We start from the raw sequence: 20,201 nt of genomic DNA, 5'->3' as shown, positions 1-20,201 counted from the left end.
AGCCCCTCGCTCGCTCGCTCGCTCGCATGCACGCGCGGGCCCCGCAGCCGTGCGCGTTCGCCTGGCACATTCTCTGAATCCTCGCCATCACCAGCAGACAAGCACCGTGCTGTTAGGTATGCATTTTACACCTGAGGCTGGCATAGGTCAAGCAATTTAGTGGCAGACCTCCCGTAAAGATTTCTGTTGAAGACTCGCGCCTCTTAGCCTGCTTGCAGTATTTCCAAGCTGCGTAAATGCATGCCCTCGAAGCATTCATAGAGGGATTTACTTTAAAAAAAACCTCATGAAGCTGTCTGTGAAGGAAAGAAGAACCCTTGGGAAGTTCTTAGCTCTTTCAGAAGAAATGCGCGTTCGCCTTCTAGAGTCCATGGAAAATGAAGGGTGGGAATACGTCGGGTTACGAAGATCTACTGTAGGAACAGGAGTCCCAGGGTGTCGCGTGCTCCTGGGAAGTGCCTCTCGAAAACCTCCTTTGGTTTGGAGAAATCAAAGAAGGCCTGCCCCAGCCTGAGTCGTCACCAACTACGTAGTGCCCCCCGGGAAGACTGGAGAGGCTTTCAGGCGTGGGAAATGGGGGCTTGCTGTACGGGTTGTGGTCATACCAGTCTTTGGGTGGAGGTGGTTGAATTAATCCAGAAATAATATTTCTTCTTTCTCAGCACCCCTGGAAGGGTGCCATCTGTAAACAGTTCCCGATTCTGGCCGCTTGGCTGTGGAACGGTGAACAGCTTGGTTCCTGTATCACCATGTGAAAAGTTGAAAGAGTAGTTCAATGAGCACTCATATATACTCCTCCAAGACCGCATAACTTAACATGTTGTCATAACTGCCTTCTTTCCCTCTCCTAAATACTTCAGCCTGCATTTCCTAAGAAGAAAGGCAAAGACATTCTTCTGTGTAACCATATAAGAAACTTAACGACATCTGAGAAGTTCAGTTTGATAATATCACCTAATATCTAGCCCATATACAAATTTCTCCCATTGTCAAAAAAAAAAAAAGGTTATATATTAATGTTGTGCAGTGCAGTGAAGATTCGTGCATTGCATTTGTTATGTTTGTCTCTTTAAATGCAGAACAATCCTCCACCCTTTTTGTTTCATGGCCTTAACTTTGTGAAGAGTTTAGGCAAGTTATCTCAGAGGGTTCTTTCTCGATTTGTCTTACTTTCTTTCCCTCCTGATGACACTTAACTTTTTCTCTAGGGCTCCCATTTCCTGTAAGCTAGAAGGAAGGTTGAGATGTTTGATTAGATGGCAAGAATTCCTCATACTTTACAAGGTGCTCTTCATATTGTTTGCCATCAAGAAGAACATAATATTAAACACACAATATTAATTCTTAAATGCCTAATATTAGGTTGTCCCAGTGTCAGTGATCGCCGAAATCTGAAGTGTCCTCCAGATTTCCTTATTATAAAGTCCACTTTCCCTTTTGAGGTTAATAGGTTTTCTGTGGGAGTGGAGACTTTAGAACTTTTCAGAGAAGAAAGTCTTAGATCTCGGCAAGGAGAACACAGGTTATAGATCCATTCACCTAGGTGGGTAGAGTAATTATCTGGATCATTCCAGTACCTACTGCTTCAGATCACCCAGTGGTAGATGCTTCATTAAATTAAATACTAGCTTCATTCAAATAACAGTAGGCTCTGGTCTCTGTGGAGTTTGTGCTATTTTAGAATTCCTGTGGATAATTCTGGGAAAAGCAGTGATGTATTCTAGAAGGTCTTGTGATGCATGTTTTAAGATTCGATAAAATCCAGGAGGAGTTTCCTGTATTTAGCTGGGTATACCTGACCTAAACTCCCAGCTCCAGTCTAAAAACAGAAACAAATCAAGAATATGTAATAATGTGCGTAATCTCTGCCTGTGGTCCTCTGGTCTCCGGTTTACAGCATAGATATCTAAGGATGTGAGCTCATCCATTTAAGCTCTTTAACTCTGCTGGGCAAGAGCTATATCAAGTTTACATAACAATGATCACCTCAACTCCCACAAAAGGACACTTAAAGGGCATCATCTATTCCACAGACAAATGTAGTGTTCTAAACAGACAGCCTGCATCCCCACTTCTCACAAGGGGAACATTTTTTAATAAGGCTGTCTAAGTCAGTGGGTGATATCAATGGATTTGTTTGCATCAGCAAATTAATGTTTGCTTTTGACCCTGCCAGCTCATCTGAATTTCAACAGAGTCAGCATTCTGAGTCCAAAACGGAAGCTGCAAGACAGAAGCTAGCCTCTAGAGTTTTGTAGCATCATTTTGCCACATTCTATGGGTCAAAGCAAGCATAGGGCCGTTCAAGGTTCAAGGGGAAGGGATCAGGCAAAGACATGATCACCGGGAGATGAGGCTCACTGCTGGGGAAGGGAGACGTATTTGGAAAGGACCTACCAGGCCAAATGCAAACTCAAATGTGTAGTATCTGGTCCTTTGCTCAAAATCATGTGGGTCTGGGTCGCCTACTTAACTTCAAACCTAGCCATAATCACCCATCCCCAATTGTGACCCATGCATTTGCATTGACTGTTAGCATGGCCCACCATTTCTTTTAGTTTACAGATTCCTTGATTCAATGGCTTCTTCCTTGTCACAGCCTTTTATTTATTTATTTTTTCCTGTAAAAGGGAAAAGAATAGGAGAGTTAAAGATGCATTTAAAAATCAATTATGGTAACTTGAAAATTCTCTGAAACTAATAGAGGTGAATATAGGAGTTTAAATGGTTGTACAAAGAACTGTGTTTGGATAGTAGCAGTGTAAGTCCAGGTGCTGGACCGAGTTGGCACTGTATAAATATTCAAATTTAAATCATGATTATGATTCTTTTCCTGGTTCCTGCCCTGGCAGGTAGCCGTGCCCTTTGCAAAGGGTAAAGTGATTGTTGCCTGCTGATACCTCATCATAGCCATTCTTCACCTCAACTTGGCTGACAGTTCTCCTCACTAAGTAGAGAAAACCCATTGATAACAAAACGAAGCAGGCTCCATTGCAAAAAGATTAATACATGGAAAAAATAGACCTCTGTCTTTGGAAGGATGCTGTAGGACATTGATATTATATTTTACAAATACTGTATTTTAGAAAGGTTATATTCCAGTATCTGTTTTTAAAAATGTTTTGAATGTCCCCTGAATAACTAGTGGATATATATACTTATGACTGCCAAAAACCTCCCTAGAATGCACAGCCATGGACAACAGTTTGAGAGTAAGAAATCTTCCCCAATGAAATGAGTGAGAAGAGAAGAGAAGGTCCAAAACCTTTAAGAGATTATCATCTTTCGAAGCAGTCTCCTTGTTCTTTGTGTAGCATTTACTAGCTTGTGATTCAGTTATCTGCTGCTGCAGAGCAAACCATCTATATAATAAAACTATCAGCTTAACATGTCTCAGTTCTGAGGGTTGGTTGGGTGGTTCCTCTGTGGTTTTGTCAGGGCTTATACAGTCCTATTCAGCTGTAGCAGGGATTGGCAAAATTATATGATAATGCATATTTTAGGCTTGTGTCTGTCATATATTCGTCTTTGTTATCTATTTATTTTATTTTTTTACAAACCTTAAAAAAGCAAAAGCTATTCTTAGCTCAAGGGCCTACATAAAAACAGGCTAAGGGCCAGATTTAACCCACCGGCTGTAGTTTGCCAATCCCTGAACTGGAGCGTCAACTGAGCTGAAGGTCCAAGGTGGCTGCACTCACATGTCTGGCAGTTGGTGATGCTGTCCACTGAAGGCCACAGTTCTAGAAAATCCTCCAGCAGGAGTCTCTCACGGAGAGAAGGATGTGGCTTCTCATCCTTCATATGCTACATTGTCTGTCTGTGGAGAACATCCAGGAGACTGGGAGTGGAAGCTGTCAGACTTTTTAAGTCATAGCCTGGGGAGTCAAACAAGGTCACTATGCCGTGGATCAGAGGAAACCATGAAGCTAACCCAGATTCAAGGGCAAATAGACTCCCTGTCTATGGGAGGAGCTACAGATATTATGGCTGCAGCTGGTGGATCTAAGTGGCAGATTTCTACTGGGTGCACCAAAAAAGGAGATCAAGGACTGATGCTGACATTGACATTAGATTGGCTCTCAGAGCCTCATTCAGATAACTTCAAATTGAGTCATAGAAAGGAATTTATAATCTCTGATGGGAGCTATTGTACTTACTTTCTCTTTTGCCCATGCTGCCCCAGTCTGCTGCTAATTCTGTGAACACTCACTCATTTCCTGCTGTATTTGTTTACAAGGATCTCTGCCATGAGATCATCAGCTCCCTGAGAGAAGAGACCATGCCCTACCACTCTGCCTTGTTGTGGCATGGCTTCAGTAGATATGTACAGAATTTAATTGACTAGCCTTACTGAGGTTTAAAGTCAGATGGTTTGCTTACTTCATAAAAGCAAAACTAATTTAAGAATCTAGCACTACCCACAAATTCCAGAAGAACAGTATGCATCAAAGTTACATTTCACCTTCAAATAATGTCTAATCAATCAGATGGTTAAACTTCTTAGCAGTTTTCCAAACATATAACCAAGAGTTAAGGAAGCAGTATGCTTAATGATAAGTTTGAACTAGCAATCACTTTTAAGGACATACTACATTTTAACTTTAGATTTGTCTGTAGGTAAAAATCGAATTATAACAGCAGTTTATAATATAAGCTGTATATGTTCCAAGGCACAAGTGATTTTGGAGAGGGTTTCAAATCTATAGTAAATGCTGCTACTAATTGCTCAGTTGAATTTTTTGATATATATATATTTTTCCCAAATCTCATTGTAATTCTGTCTTCTTCCACTTCATGGAAAACTTTGGCAATTTACTATGTTGAAAAGCAGCTGGGATGTATTTCTAATTGATGATGTGTTATTTTATATTTCTTACTTGACTATCAACATTTTTCATTCTCTTCAGCATTTTCCTCTAGCGTCTCCTGTCTTACTGAACTAGATAGATGGTGATGCTTTTGTGTAAATGTAGGTGGTATTTCCATCTCTTCTCTGCTTCCTTCCATCAGACTACAGATTCGTGCAGGGCTCATGCCAGATAACATGTATGTGGCACTTAAACATTAACAAAGTATAGTCACATATACTATATCAGCTGATTATTAAGACATCAGTCCTGTTGGATGGACAGTATCACTACCTTCATTTGGCAGGGGGCGAAACTGATGAACAAATGTTCCAGAAGATCTCAAATTTAACGTGTCTGAGTCAACCTCAGTATCTTCCCATAATATCTCTATATTCTTCTGGATTCCTAATTTGGTTAAAGCAGGCCTATTTACCAGTTACTCAAGTTTAACTCTCAATGATTTCTTCTCCCTTACTTCACATGTCCAGTCAGTCACCAAGGTCTCTTGGATTCTGTATCTCTCTCTAAGACCCCTGACCATCTCATTCTTCCCTTGCTCTCGAGAAAGCCTCATCTCTCAACTGGGTAATGCCAGAGCGTTCCCTCTGCTCCCCTGACTTCCAGGTTGCCCATTTAGTCCTTAGCATTGCCTCAAACCCAGATCTTTTCATGCAGTCTTGTTTTAAATTGTTTAGTGGCTCTCCACAAGGCGTACTCCAAAGGGCTACAAAGCTCTTCAGTCTGCCTCAGCCTACCAGCGCCTACTGTTCTGCTTCCTGCTGTAGGTGCATTTATCATGCACTTGTCTATGTATCTACTGTTCCCTCAGAATGCAGTTTCACTCCTTGATCCCCTCTACCCAAGAGCCACACCCATCTGACTCACCTGAGGGCCACGTCATCTAAAATAGCACTTCTCTAATCTAAAGATACATGAGAATCACTGGGATCTCCTTAAAAGCATTTTCTGATTCAGTAGGTCTTGGATAAGGCATGAGATTCTGCACTTTAACAAACTGATTGGTGATAGGGTATTGCTGGTTGGTGGACTGCGCTTTGAGCAGCAAGAGTCCAGAACTGTCCTGTCCAATAGAACTTCCTGTGATGATGAAAATGCTCTCGGATTTTCAGTACCATAGGCACTAATCGCTTGTAGCTACTGAGCACTTGAAATGCAGCTAATGAGACTGAGGAACTGAAATTTTAATTTCACTTAATTCAAATTTCAGTAGCCACATGCTGGCTAAGTAGCCACCATGTTGAACAGTGCGGATCTATTTATAATCCCTTTTCATCCTTCAAAACTCAGTTCTAACATGGCTTAACCTCAGGACAACTACATAATTTGTGGAGACCAGGGCAAAATGAAAATACAGGGCCCTTGTTAAAAATTATTAGTAATTTCAAGACAGCAGCAGCAGAGCATTAAACAAAGCACAAGGCCCCTCCAAGTACAGGGCCCCTGTGTGACTGCATGGTTCCCACGCCCATGAAGATGGTCCTGCTTAGATTGGTAGAAAAATCGAAACAGTATATGAACAGGTACTTTGTGGAAGAGAAAATCTGCATGGTCAATAAATATCTGAAAAGATGTACATTTTCGTAGGAATCAGGGAAATTAAAGCTGCAATGAGATATAATCCATAATGTTACATAAACTTAATTGATAAAACAGTGGCAGGGTTAACATGCTAAATCTTTTGTTGTCATTTCAACAGTCTTCAGAGCATCTCCACCAGGAGTTGATTCTGTTGTACTTCCTTATCCATAAGCAGCAACTCCTCATCCATTAAACTTTTATCATAAGATCGCAGCAATTCAGTCACGTCTTCAGGTTCCACTTTTAATTCTAGTGCTCTTGCTATTTCCACCACATCTGCAGTTACTTCCGCCACTGAAGTCTTGGACTCCTCAAAGTCATCCATGAGGGTTGAAATCAACTTCTTCCAAACTCCTGTTAATATTGATATTGTGACCTATTCCCATGAATCACAAATGTTCTTAATGGCATCTGTAATGGTGAACTTTTTCCAGAAGGTTTTTCAATGGACTTTGCCCAGATCCATTAGAGAAATCACCACCTATGGCAGCAATAGTTTTATGAAATGTATTTCTTAAATAAGACTTGAAAGTCGAAATTACTCCTTGATCCATGGGCTATAGATTGGATATCATGTTAGTAGGTGCCGCGTCCTCTTTCTACCCTACTGCGTGACAAGGTCCGGAGATGGGGACAGAGGCTTCAAGGAATGCATCGTCAAGAACGAGGACGTGGCATGTGTTTAGGGATAATTGGTTTCTTAGAAATGATCCTATTAAGAGGGGGAATTTGGGTAGCACAAATTCTAGTAAGTGTAAACGCTATACAAATGGATTTCCTCAAAACTGGCTCTGAGGAAAACATAGTAAATTCCCCACGTATGGAATCAGCTCTAGTCACCCTGACGTGTCCAGAATGCGTAAACCCTTTATTTGAACAATTATTAAGGGAAATTCCTTTTGACGCGCCTCTTAAAGATATTATGAATAAATTATAACAAGCTGAATTACTAGAACCAGTTTATACTCCTGTTCCCATGCAGTTAGTAGAAAAATTAGTAAAGGATAAGAAATTTACTCATAAGCCTGTGCCTACTATAGAAGGGCCTCCTTTTGTGGCCTAGTGGATAAATAGAAAATTCTGGTATCCACCTAGGGGGGCTAATAGTATGAAAAGATTACCTGATCTTCCTTTGCCTTATTCAGAAGCTTATAATAAAGATAGTATACATGTAGTGAATAAAGATAGAATTCATGTGCCTTATAGTAGTTTAAGTTTCATAGAAAGGCTGGCTAGGTCAGGATCTCCTTGGTGCTTAAAAACAAAGGGACAGAAACTTAGCTTATGAAAGCAGCTTTGTAAAACTGATTTTTGTAAATATTTTCCTCATCACTGCACCAAGGAAACTTTTGAACAGCTATGAGAAAGGTTCAGCTTGAACTTTAGATATAGCATAAATCAAATAGCATTTAAAAGATTTCTTCAGGCAGAAAGAAGAACAATGTCTGCCCACAAGCCAATACTTGCTGTTATGAATACATCTATCTATCACCTTTACTTAAATCAAACTGTATCTTACGTAATAGATATAATAATTAAAAGTTTAGATTGTTCCATCAGGTAGTTCTGTTCTAATGATTGAGAGAAAAATGTACTAGTTAATCATGAACATTAATAATAATATACTCTATAAGATTTTCTGCTCCGCCTAACCACAGAAATTTAACTCCCTGCTACCTTAACAACAAAGTATGATCAAATGCCAAATAAAAAGGATAAAAGTTGTACTCAAATCACAATAAAACGGAACAGTGTCACACCGCCTCTGAGCTGTGTAGTCGACTGTCTCCCGCGCCGACGCCTTGCCCACCTTCGGGGCCCCCTGGATCCTGTCGTGGCTGGACCGCGGCAAGTAGGCATAGAAACAACATTAATCCTGGTTGTACCTCTCCATCAGAGCTCTTGGGTGACCAGGTACATGGTCAGTAAGCAATAATATTTTTAAAAGAATCTTTTTTTATGAGCAGTAGGTTTTACCAGTACACTTAAAATATTCAGTAAGCCATGTTGTGAGTAGCTGTGCTATATTCCAAGCTTTGTTCTTCCATTTATAGAACACAGGCAGAGTAGATTCAGCATAATTCTTAAGGGCCCCAGGATTTTCAGAATGATAGGTGAGCATTGACTTCAACTTAAAGTCACCAGCTGCATTAGCCCCTAACAAGAGTCAACCTGTCCTTTGAAGCTTTGGAGTCAGGCATTGACTTCTCTCTAAATCCCTAAATGTCATCTTCTTCCAATATAAGGCTGTTTCTGCTACATTGAAAAATTTGTTGTTAGTGTACCGCCTTTATGAACTATCTTATCTAGATCTTCTAGATAACTTGCTGCAGCTTCTACTTCAGCACCTGCTGCTTCATCTTGCACTTTTATGTTGTAGAGACAGCTTTTTTCTTTTAAAAAAAAACCTCAGGAACCAACCTCTGCTAGCTTTCAACTTCTGTGCTTTTTCACTTCTCTCAGCCTTGTAGAATTGGAGAGCATTGGGACCTTGCTCTAGATTAGGCTTTGACTTCAGGGAACGTTGTAACTGGTTCGATCATCTATCCAGACCACTAAAACTTTCTCCGTATCAGTGATAAGGCTATTTTATTTTCTTATCATTCATATGTTCACTAGAGTAGCACTTTCAATTTCCTTCAGAAACTTTTCCTTTGCTAATGGATTGGTGCAAGAGGCCTAGCTTTTGGCCTATCTCAATTTTTGACATACCTTCCTCACTAAGCTTAATCAAGTCTAGTTTTTGATTTAAAGTGAGAGATGTGGGACTCTTCCTTTCACTTGAACACTTAGAGGCCACTGTGGGTTATTAACTGACCCAGTTTCAATGTTGTTATGTCTCAGGGAATAGGGAGGCCTGAGGAGAGGGAGGGAGATGGAGGAACAGCCAGTTCGTGGAGTAGTTGGAACACAACACTTATTAAGTTCGCTGTCTTAGATGGGCACAGTTCATGGCGCCACAAAACGATTACAAAAGTAACATCAAAGATCACTGATCAAAGAGCACCATAATAAATATAATAATAATGAAAAAGTTTGAAATATTGCAAGAATTACTAAAATGCAACAGACATGAAGTGAGCCAATGCTGTTGGAAACATGATTGCTTGACACAAAGTTGCCACAAACCTTTAATTAGAAAGAGACACAGTATCTGTGAAGTACAATATTGTGAAGCATAATAAAACAAAGTATGTCTGTAATAAAGATTAAAAAGCAGAAATTAATGATTGGAAAAGGAAAAAATAAATGAACCAGTAAGTAAATCTTTGGAAAAAGTAAACTAGTTCTTTGGGGGGAAAAAATAGCTACCAGCTAACCAAATCAAAAAAGAAAAAGAAAACAGAAAAAATGTACAAAATAAGAAATCACAAGGAGGATATAAGCTTTGAAACAGAAGAAAATTTTAAATGTTTAGGAGACAACTTTGCATAACCATGCAAATACATTTGAAAGCCTAGTCAAAATAAATAATTCTTTTTGAAAATAAAAATTTCCAAAATTGTCCCTAGGAGAGATAATATTTAAACAAATCAATTTGCATAGAAAAAATAGAGAATGAACTAAATGCTCTTCTACTGAAACTAGTTGAATAAATGATAGTACATCCAAACAATGGAATGCTATGCAGAAAAGATCTCTATGAACTGATGATGGAGTGTTTCCAAGGAACAGTAAATGAAAAACAGCAAGGTGTTAAAGAGTGTGTATAATATAAACCTTTTTGTAAGAAAAGGGGGGGAATTAAGACTGTATACATTTGCTTTTTGTTTAAAAAAAAAAAAAAGAAATAAAGGAAGGGTAAACCAGAATCTAATGAAATGTTGAAAACGAATGAATGCAACTTTTCTGAGCTTATCTCCTCATACAGTTTTGACTTTTGAACCATAGGTTTTGCATATTAAATCAACAAAAATTTAAAAAACAACCCCTCATGCTGAACACAAATAGCCACAAATTAACCTAACTAATGAAACTATCAAATTGATATCATAACTACTCAGAAAAATAAATAAATAATTCAGCTAACTGGAGCACAGTACTCCCTTAATAGAATGCATTTTAAATACAAAAATAATTGCAAAGAATTATGGAATCTTATGACTATAACCTAAATAAAACTAAGAGGCCACTTATTTCTCAGAAAATTCACTTTCCTGACATTTCTACCGAGGACATACATAGGAATTATGTCAATTGTGTGACATAGTCAAGTGATTTGATACTTGCCAAGAGTGATTGTGCCATTTCACAGTCCCACGAGAAATGTATGAAAGACAAGTGCCTCATAATCTTTGCCAACATTGTGTCCTGGAAACTTGGCAAATGGAAGATGATATAGATAAAATTAAGCCTGGTGAGTCTAATGTGACTGACCTTCTTGGGCAATTTGATTATAGCTGGTTTGACTTTGGATAGATGAGGTTTTCTATGGCTTTCTGGCAAAAGATGGTTGCATTGGGCCATCAGGTTGGCAAATTTCCTGTTTGGGATGTAGAAGCGGAAGGTCTTCTTAAAGACAAAGGTACAACACTAACACCATAAATGTGATGCTCTCTGACGAGCTAGCTTTAGCAGGAGAGCAGCATTCTTACAGCCGGCCGTGATGATGCTCGTATTTGGTCCTGGGACCAACTTTGATAAAATACTTTTTCCTAATCAAAAATAGTGTGTTTTCTGTGTACAATGGAATTAATGTATCTTGCTAGTAGGGGCACATGGAACCTTAGAATCGCCTTTCAGCATTCAATCAGGCTGAGCCGAATGCAGTGCTGTTTACCTTGTTTCCACGCTTTGTACTGTCTCCTGCTCAGATTCCACTGCTTTCAATAAAAATTTATTTTCAATTAAAAAAAAGCTTCCAAGTTAATGAACATGTGGGGATTTGGGGAGAGATGTGTACCTGGAGAGGGCATAGAAGCTCTGCACCCAATCTCCGTACCTTGCCCTATGCGTCTCTTCCTTCTGGCTATTCTTGGGTTAATATAATAAAATAAAGCAGTAAAAAAAAAAAAAAAAAAAAAGAATTGCAAAGAAATATTGACCTTTCCTATGTAGGTTTGCTTTTTTCTAATGATATCAGTGAAGAAATTCTGAAATTATTTTGTAAGCATTATAGGTCAGAAAAAATTGTTGGAAACCAGAAGGGTTTTTTTTTTCCTCACTCTGAGATAAGGACAATACCCATTAGCATAGAAATTTAGGAAGAGCCATGTTTTAAAAAAATTGATTTGATTTGAATTGGAGGTAGTGGTATTAACTCATGGTTCCTTAAAATTTTTTTCTAGCTTTGTCTCCTGAAAAAGCCTGGAAAGAGTAACATTCCGGTAACACTGGGCCTATTTAGTATGTGGGTGCTGGTTTCTAAGTTCTCCTCTGCATGGAAAGGATCCCAAGTTCTTTGGAGAAATGGCTGATTCCAAGTCTGGGATATGGGAAGTACACAGTGAGTTGGAAACACCTTGTGCACAAACGTAAAGAAGTGCTCAAAACTAATGATGCGTAAAAGGATCCAGGAGCTAGCTTAAAGTTGTTCCCCCTGGCTAAATTTGTGATAAGTTGAACAGCAAAAAGAATAATGATGGTAGTGGACTACATTATCTTGACTCAGAAAAGAACCCATGAGCCCATAGAAACACTCAGAATAAAGGTGGTGATAGAGGTAAGCTTTCTTCTTTCAAAGCCTGCTGGCTAATAAATGTAGAAAAAAGTATAAAATTAGAAAAATCACTATTATGCAACAACCATTGTAATAATTCAGGCAAGGATCATCAATGGGTGGTAAAATTATTGGGTGAAAGAGTTTTGGGTATTGCTGGGCGATAGGATATTCAGACACTATCATGTATCACCCAACAGATTATTTATTAATTACAACGTAGTACACACACACACCTCAGAACGTGTTTTGAGATTGTACCATGATCTTTATAAACCTTTAGTAGACCAGAAATGGAAGATCTTCAACAGTAATTTTCATTGGAAGAAGGGACTTCTATTTGTCTTTGGATATGATGTTTTGGAACGCTCCTACTTCTAGAGGCACAAAAGTATTGTTCCTGAGGGAAACTAAGGCTTCTCAGGTTGAGAAGCTTATCCAAGTACTTTATTCTGTAATGTAAATCTGGTATGTCTTGTCACAGAGTGGTATTTTAGCAAAGCTAAGACCCTGCAGAATTGTATCTTCCACAGGAGAGGATTATTTTCCGTACTTGGATTTAGATTGTACTCTATTTAGTTTCTATAGCTAGTGAAGTGTACGTGCTCTTCGTGAAGTAATGCACAGAGAATCAGGAGCAGGACCCCTAAAGCTGCAGGAGAGATGCACACACCTGATCCTTCTCCAGGACTTTGAAGAAATGACCCGGACTTGGTCCAGTTAGTGCAGAGTGGATAGTGGATATACTCCCTGAGATTCCATAACCCAGAATATGCTAATATGTCATAATCCTCCTAAAGGTTGGGAGGGGATAGAACTCAGGATAATCATAGTCCTGGGAGTTAGGTTGGGGATTCTTTTGGAGGGAAACCCAATTCTCCTGGCAATAATCTTCCCGAATAGTAGGTATAAATGACTGAGGTGCAAAACTTGCCAGTGGAGGAGGGGCAGGAAGTAGAGAGGAAGGAGAACTTTCTCCTGGTTTGGGTCCTCATTGAGGGTTTGGTGTGAACCTTGAGGCATTGGAAGCTTAAAAGGGAGGCAGTCAAGGCAGGGTCCCACTGAAGGGTGGCACCAGAGATGCCACTTCTAAGAGCAGTTGGAAATGACTACCTGCCTGATGCTTCCCTGCCAGCCTGTGTCAGCTATGCTGAGGATTAAGGGACGGGCCTGCCCCAGACAGAGGTAAAGGGCCAAGCACTACCTCTCCCCTGAGGCCAAAGCTCAGATAGCAGGGATAGTCTCAGTTACCAAAGATACAAAAATATTTTCCAGAGGGCAGAGGTCATCAGGCATAAATTCTATATGTTGATTAATTAATAAAGTGTTTACTCATTCGTCCTTGATTGTCTCCCCCCTTATAATATGTCCACAGCCTTCCATCAATAATACTGAAGCCCCAATGATTTTTAAAACAATACTTTTTCGTAAGTTTACAACTATCTTATTTGGCGGCAAAACTTGACTAGAACTTATATGAGATTATTTATATTCTTTATTTATCTCACTTGATTTTTAAATATTTATATGATTTGCTGCAGAAAATTTGATATGAACTCTGCTTCAGAGTTCTCTTGGCATGCTACATGACATGGGCCCCATAAATCTGAAAATCAAAAATCTGAAAACGTTTGAATTCCCAAACCTGTCTGGTGACAAGGGATGAGGATTTAGATCTAGATAAGGGAATCGTAGCTGTATTAACTTTCATCCAAGCTGCCTCAGCGCCTTTTTCTTTTCATTCTTGGAAATAAATGCCATCTGCCCCGACTCCCACCCCACCCCGCCACACACACTTGCTTTAAGACAGAACCTGCAGACCGGTGTGTACCACTAGGTTGCAGATCTTGCCTGGTCCACACTGGTGTAAAATACTTGAATGTGTTGCCAATAGTTAAAACTCAGGAGGTTACACATAAAAGTCTAAATTTCTAATGTCTCTTGGGAAATTGGAAAGCTAGCAATATTAAGTCTGCATTCTGGCTGATCAGAAAGTTTCTGGAACTGAACATCAGCTGCTTTGTTTAGATAGGACAATTGTCCTCTATTTGCCACCGTTTCCACCACTCCCAAGTAAGCTATCAACTATGATGTGAGGCTCAAGTTAGTAACAACCTAGAAATCCATTTTCCTTCAAGTCAGTAATTATTTTAGTGAGGGTGGGGGTGGAAAGGGGTGAAAACCTCACTTTGTTTATTTTTATTATCCCTCTAGACACTGTGGGCATTTTAGTTTTCAATCCCTGCTGTCTCCCCCAGTCAAAGCTTTTCCCTTAAAAATCCCTGGCAACCCCATGTGGGTCACCAGCCTAGCTGGAGCTCTGACCAGCAATGGCCTTAAGTTGACTTTGGCTCTGGACAGAGCCCAAGACATTTTTCTGTACCAGGCTCAAGCCTCTCTTGCCTCACTCCTTGCCCATTCCCTCCTCCAGGTCTGGGAAATCTTTCCAAGAGCTGGCTATCTTCATTTAAGCCCTTTCCAGTAAGTGCATTTCTTTCTTACTGCCCTGTAGCTTTTTAACCTGTGCCCGCTGGTGCTATTTTCACTGTTTCACACCGTGGTTCTGGCCCTGGCAGGTAGGGTATGACCTGGCTGCAGAATAAATGACCCTCTCCTGTGTTCTGGCTTTGATGAGATGCCCTTGTTCTGATCCTGCTAAGTGATTTTCTATTTTTCTTTGTGTTTCCAACCCCTGCCTAGTTACCTATAGTTATTTATTTATTTATTTATTTATTCATTCATTCATTCATTCATTCATTCATTTATATAACTCTGGAGCTGGCACTTTTGTGAATTCCACCACATATCTCATCCAGAAGGACCCAAGGCCTTCATCCTGACACATGGTAGGAAAAGAGCACTGAGTGAGGAGCCGGGAGATCTGGCCTCTACTCCCAGCTCCACCCTCATTTGTCGAAAGTCCATGGATGAATCACTTTCCCCTCTGGCTCTTGGATTTCGCAGTTGTAAAATGAGGCGATTGCAGAGTAGATGTCCTCAATATCCCTTTTATTCTGCTTAATAGGCACCCTCCTCCAGTGAATAAAACATGTTTGATTTATTTGTGTGAGGTCTCCCTTTTTTCCTGTTGGTCTTGGTTGGGGGACCTTGATAGAAGAAAACATTCACCCCCTTATTTGGTGCCTGAGGAATCTCTCCCTGTAATAGTATAAAATATGTCCAGGCATACTTCATCTTATTTTACATGGCTTTATTGCACTTCGCGGTTGTTGTTGTTGTTGTTTTTTCTTCCACAAATTGAAAGCAAAACTCTTCACCAGCAAAACGATTATAGCTTGTTTTATTGAGGTAATTTATTGAGGTCTGCAACCAAGCACGCAGTATCTGTTTGCTGGTACTCCTGGGTGCTGACATAGAGCCTGGGTGCTGACATAGAGCCTGAATAAGACCAGATCCATCATGAGGGGACAGGGAGCAGTGCGGGACCCAGACCTTGAGATCCTGGGCAGGTAAGTGCTCTGGAGAGGAACAGATGGAAATAGACGTAATTTAATTTCATCATTGCCTTCTATCCTTCCTGCTGGGTCGTCTGCTCCTGTTCTTGAAATTAGCTGTTAACCTCCTCCTGGCAGGCCTCATTTCTCATGGGCAAGGGCAAGGGCGAGGACCTTGGGTCAGACTTCGTTTGAATCAGTGCTTAACCACCTTACCTCTCCTAGTCTGAAAAATGGGGCAATTAAAGTGCTTTTTGCATAGGGCTGTCAGGATTAAATGAGATAATGCATGTAAAGCTCTGCACAGAGCCTGGCACATATTAAACATCCAAAGAGTGTTTATCATCATTAGTGCATTTTATTCCCCAAGAGCCTCTCGGCTTCTCAGTGAAAAATTATGTTCCATCTCAGGAGTATGCAAAAAATTTTTTTCTTTTTTCTCAAAAGTTAGCTTTTGAAGAGCACTCTTCATTGAATTCCTGGCCTTTGCCCGCCTAGTTTCCACTGACAGCCTGAGTAGATACTAATGAAAACACAATTAAAAGCCACTACTAGAGCACCACTAAACCTGGAAGAATCAATTCTAAACTAAAAGGCCACTGCTTTTATTACCTTCACATGCAGCCCCTAATGTAAGATATTCTTAAGGATCCTCTTTCAATAAAAGAAGAACATTTCAGTGATCATGACATCTTCATTCCTTTAAAATTTTATTTTTCTAGGACAGCAAATGGGTTTGTTTTCCTGATTCCAGTGGGGATTTTTCTGGATTCGTATTTTTTTTCAATTACACATGCAATGCTTTAATTCGTTTTGGCAAAACACCTCAAATAATGCAAATAAAATGAAAGTGTGAATGCCTTTCTTGTCACCATTCCTTCCCCTGCATCCCCACCCCACTTTGCCACCCCCAACGCCAAAATTCCACTGCCCTTCTAGGAGAAACCAATACTGCCAGCCTGCTATGTGGCTTTCTGAGTCCCCGCTCCACTCCCCCTAAGCCATTTGAGAGTTGGCTTCCTAATGAATGAGTGTGAGTTAGACTTAAAGACTTGCTTCTAACCAATAGAATAGGGTAAAGGTGATGGCATGTCACTTCCAAGCTTAGGTTACAAAAAGACTGGACTTTTTCTTGTTCTCTTTCTCTCTAAGACCAGCTCTGGGGGATGCAAACTGCCACTTTGTGAGTAGCCCCATGGAGAAGCCATGTCAAAAAAAATGTGTTGATCTCTGCTTGACAGCCAATTAGGACCTGAGATCTGAAAACAGCTACAAGAGTGAGAGAAGCACATCCACCCCCACTCCAGCCCTGAGATAATCATAGCTGTGATCAACACCTTGGCTATAACTTTCTAAGAGCCTCTAAGCTGCACCCGATTCCTGACCCACAGCGGGCAGACAGTAAATGTTTGCTGTTTTATGCTGCTAAATTCTGGAATAATTTGTTATGTATCAATAGATGTGATGGATTATTTTATGTGTCAATTTGACTGGGCCATGGTGTACCTATTGGTTCTACTTAACTGGAGAACCCAGACTAATATAGAATTTGGTACCAAAACAGAGAGTCGCGGTCCCATAATCAATGTCCAGAATTGAGCCCATTTACAAATCTAGAACCCCTTGAATGAAGGGGAGGCCAGGTCCCCTTGAGGAAGGCCCCTGACATATTGCCCAAATTTTATACTGTTAATCTTTCTCTCAGCCTTCCTCCAATAGACTGATGGCTTTTACCACAGTAATTGTGCATTGGGGAAAAGAGAATAATTAGATCGTTCAAGGACTACTGAACACTGGCTCTTAACTGACACTAATTCCAGGAGGTTCAAAATGTCACTATGGTCCACCAGTCAGAGTAGAGGCTTATGATTAACTGAGTTTTAGCTCACGTCTGTCTCATAATGGGCCCAGTGAATCCCTGAACCTATCCCGTGGTTATTTCTCTAGTTCCGAAATGCATAATTAGAATAAATATACTTAACAGCTAGCAGAACTCCCATATTGGTTTCTTGACCTGTGGAGTGAGGGCTATTACAGTGGGAAAGTACAAGTGGAAGCCACTAAAAGTGCCTCTACCTAGGAAAGTAGTAAACCAAAAGCAATGCCGCATTCCTGGAGAGATTGCAGAGAATAGTGCCACCATCAAGGACTTGAAAGGAGTGGTGACTCCCACCACTTTCCCATTCAACTTGTCTATGTGGCCTGTGTACATAGATCTTGGAGAATAACAATGGACTATTGTATGCCTAACCAGGTTGTAATTCCAATTGTAGCTATTGTATCAGATGAGGTTTCATTGCTTGAGCAAATTAACACATTCCCTACTACCTGATAAGCCACCATTGATCATATGTCTCACAGTCTTGGTTTCATTTCAGAAAATGATATTGGGGATAAAATAGAAAATTTCTCATTCTTCTAGTTTTTGAACCAGTTTTTCTTACTGCTGACTTTTTATAGGTAGCTGAGATATGTATAATATACATGTCCACTGTTGATGAAAACAGAAATCCGGATCTCGTACCCACTTTGGCTGTTGGATTCCATCTTTTCCAGGAACTGGCCTTTCTTTCCACTTGTCTTATCCCTCCTCTGTCTCATTCTCATGTTCAATCCATGCCGTCCTTTGATCACAATGGGAATGCTTCTGTTCTAGCAACTTGACCCCACTCTCTTGGCCACAGTGATATATTCAGGGCACCTGAATCAGAGCTGGGCCAATCAGAGCCCTTCTATAGGCTTTTAGAATTTAGACTAAGAAATTCTAGGTTTATTTTCCCTGGGTTTTGGAACAGAGGAGCTGGAAACTCAGAAGATGTTAGTATGTATTTTCCACCTTGTGAACCTAGAAGTTAGCGATGCTACTGTGTAGTAAGAGAGGAAAAAATAGCAGATTCGGAAACTGATGGAAAGTTAAAAGCTGGGTAGGAAGATGTCCTGGCCTGGTCACATCTTAACTTTGGGCCATTTGAATCACCTCTACTTCCTTATGATAAATTTTCTTTCTTGTTCATTTCAGCTAGTTACAGATTGTTTCTGTTGCTTGTCAGAAAAGTGTTAAAATCAATATGGTGTTTTCTACATGAAAATTTGCGGAATTTCTTTCTTTAGTAATTTTTTTTGTTGAATTGTTGTTGTAAAGCCAGGAAAGGACTTTCCTCAGAGAAATTTTCTTCCTGTTTCTTTCTACCTTAGATGTACATTTTAGTATCTTAATCTCCCTTCCTTTTTTTTCTCTCGCTAGAGTCAATATTATATGTGTTTCTGTAAAGGGGTATGCAAGGGGTTGCAGCAAAATCTGAAAGGCTGATGATCTGGACCCTATACATTCTCTAAGTAAAACTCTCTTCCAGGGCAAAAGTCCTCAAAGAGGAGAAATATCTGGGGATTGAATCCTAATTTTTAGCAGGATGGACAGAAAAGGCAAAGGGAAAGAAAACTCTAGATTAATAGTGGGGTGAAGGCAGGAGGGAACAGTCAGGAAATTTCAAAAATATAAGCTGGGTCATATTCTTGACTACTTTGAAAAACATCAAAACAAGAGAATTCTAATTATAAGGTTCGGATATAAAGTTATCAAAATTTAGATAGAAAGTTAAACTCTACAAAGTTATCTAAAACACCTCTTTTCTAAAAGCTCAGGAAAACTACTTTGATATAATAATTGAGATAATAATTGAGCAACAGAAAGATGAAGATAAAATTTCATCAAAGTTAAAGAAAGAGAATAATATTCCTGCAGATGATGAAAACATGCCCCAAAGGCATTCCCATAAAGCAGATTAAAAACTATAATATTTTAAAACAAGCTAGAAGACAGAAAGAAATGAAAGAACAAATAAAGCAGAATTTATTTAAGGTGATAGAACTCATAATGAATTAAAATAATGAAGAAATGGAGAACTGAAAAGCAAAACTGGAAAGAATGTAAAATAATGCCTTGATGGAAGATGAAAAGAAAGGAAATTTTAAAAATCACAAAGGAAGATAAGAGAGACAAAAAGGATGCAAGAAACTATAAAACAGACAGAGAAGATCCAACATATGTATGATAGGAATATCTGAAGAAAACCCTGACAAAGGAAAAAACCTGAAATCTATAATCTGAGAAACTGAATAAAATTAGAATTGAAATGAAATATTGAGAGGGTCCTTGGTTTATCTCATAAAATTGACCCAGAATGACCATCAGTGAGATATAGTCTGGCGAAATTATTGGTCTTCTAAGGAAAGAAAATAATCTTTTAGGCACTTAGAGAAAAAGCCCAAGTCCCTTGTACAGGAAAGAAAGTAATATTGTCTTTAAACTTTTCAACATCAACACTTTCTGCTTGAAGAAAACTGAGAAATATATTTAAGATATTTAGAGAAAGAAAATATGAGGCAAGAATTTTATATCTATACAAGCTGTCATCAACACGCAAGAACTCAGGGAATAGTATTCTTTATGAACCCACTGGAGTAGGGAATTCAGAGAAGCAAAATACTTATGACAAAATGACTGATGATAGGTATATAATTCCTGAATGGCTGCATGCTCTGACAATGTGGATATAGTACAATTGCAAAAAAAGGCCAGAATAAAGAGAGCATATGCAAAATAATTTGTAACACTTTCCAGTAAGAACATTGGTA

The 20,201-nt window shown here is 39.5% G+C and overlaps 1 protein-coding gene across 1 annotated transcript in view; it reads right to left on the bottom strand.

The window, feature by feature from the left end:
* B3GALNT1 (beta-1,3-N-acetylgalactosaminyltransferase 1 (globoside blood group)) overlaps window positions 1-3,950 on the bottom strand; it is a 23,122-nt gene extending 19,172 nt beyond the window's left edge. The window contains exon 1 of the mRNA XM_015586549.2: window positions 3,702-3,950. The gene's annotated coding sequence lies outside the window, so the exon portion shown is untranslated. The remainder of the gene's footprint in view (window positions 1-3,701) is intronic.
* Window positions 3,951-20,201: the final 16,251 nt, after the last annotated feature.

Source organism: Pteropus alecto, unplaced genomic scaffold, assembly GCF_000325575.1.
Source record: "Pteropus alecto unplaced genomic scaffold, ASM32557v1 scaffold81, whole genome shotgun sequence".
NCBI classification, from domain to species: Eukaryota; Metazoa; Chordata; class Mammalia; order Chiroptera; family Pteropodidae; genus Pteropus; species Pteropus alecto.
This window is presented reverse-complemented; position numbering and strand designations above follow the sequence as displayed.